Here is a 1,560-nt window from a genome sequence, read left to right as displayed (position 1 = left end):
TTGAGTTGAAATAATTCGTCCAACGCGATGTCGTATCTCATTTCAGTGCTTCCTGATAAGATGTAATATTCAATGCAACGTGTTGCGTTTATCTGCTTCTACACCCCCAAAAAGTGTGAATCCTACTTTTCCTTACAATGGGATAGTGTTTCTAGTTGTCTGCGTTTCAAAGCAACAGAGTACTCATGCTTCACGCTATGCCGTGGCGCATCTCTATCCAACGTTTCAAAGTGTGTAAGCTGTAATCTTATAAGCATAGCATTATGCTTATCTGCTTCTGCTCTTCAAAAGAGTGTGAATTGTACAGTAGCTTGCAACGAGATGACGATATGTGGAGTCTACCTGTCACAGAAATAGAGTTCTGATGCTCCATGCAATGGCACATCTCATTTCAATGTTTCATGATGAGATGTAATATTCAATGTATAACAGTTTGCTCATCTGCTTCTACGCTTCAAAATAATACGAATCCTACTCTTCCGTGCAAAGGTAAAGCGTTTCAAGAAGCTTACGTGTCGACGCAATAGAATTCTAATACTTCATTCAACGTGATTTCGCATCTCATTTCAATGTTTTATGACTTTCAGCTCGCTCCCCTTATAAGAATGTGAATCCTACACTCCCTTGCAACGGGATAGCGTTTCCTGATGTCTATGTGTCGAAGCATTAGATGTCTAATGCTCCATGCATCTCCATAATGCATTTCACTTCAACAATTCAAAGTAAGTTAGCAGGCTGTAAGGCTCTATGCTTCGCATTATGCTTATCTGCTTTTGCATTTAAAAGAATGTGAATCCCACACTTCCTTGAAACGGGATAGCGTTTCTAGATATCAACGTGTCGAAACAATAGAGTTCTAATATTTCATTCGACCCTATGGCGCTTCTCTTTCCAATGTTTCATGATAAGATATAATATTGAATGAAGCGCATTATGTCTATCAGCTTCTACACTTCAAAAGAATGTGAGTCTTACACTCATTTCTCATTTCTCATTTCAATGTTTCATGATAAGGTCTAATAATCAATGCATCACGTTTTGTGTATGTGCATTTACACTTCAAAAAAATGTGAATCGTGCACTTCCTTGCAAAGGAATAGCGTATCTAGATGTCTACGTGTCGAAGCAATAGAGTCGTAATACTCCATTCATCGAGATGTCGGGTGTCATGTACTGTGGTCGTGAATGCGCTCGTCACGTTGACACTAATCATAGCCTCTCCCGAAGTCGAAGCGAATTGCGGGGAGCTGTATTCTTCGGCGGACAGGACGCTATTTACCGGGTACAAAAACGTTAGTTTTTAACGTAACGCAGTTATTTGTTAGTCACTTATTGCTCAAACGGCAAAGATTCTGACCATTAGAAAATGGTTGACTCATCAATTTTCTTAAAAATTGAAATACTGTCCAACTGCTTGCCTTAAAGACTATAATTAAAGTTTTCAAAGTATTTTACCTCTTATAGATGTGTCACGTCTCGGATCGCGGAAAATTAACCGTTTGCCGGAGCAACACGCAGCCTCGAACGGTTGCACAATTGTGTCGAAGGCCAGGTTCTTTT

This window comes from Xylocopa sonorina, unplaced genomic scaffold, assembly GCF_050948175.1.
Source record: "Xylocopa sonorina isolate GNS202 unplaced genomic scaffold, iyXylSono1_principal scaffold0043, whole genome shotgun sequence".
Classification (NCBI taxonomy): Eukaryota; Metazoa; Arthropoda; class Insecta; order Hymenoptera; family Apidae; genus Xylocopa; species Xylocopa sonorina.
Note: the sequence above shows the minus strand (reverse complement) of the source record.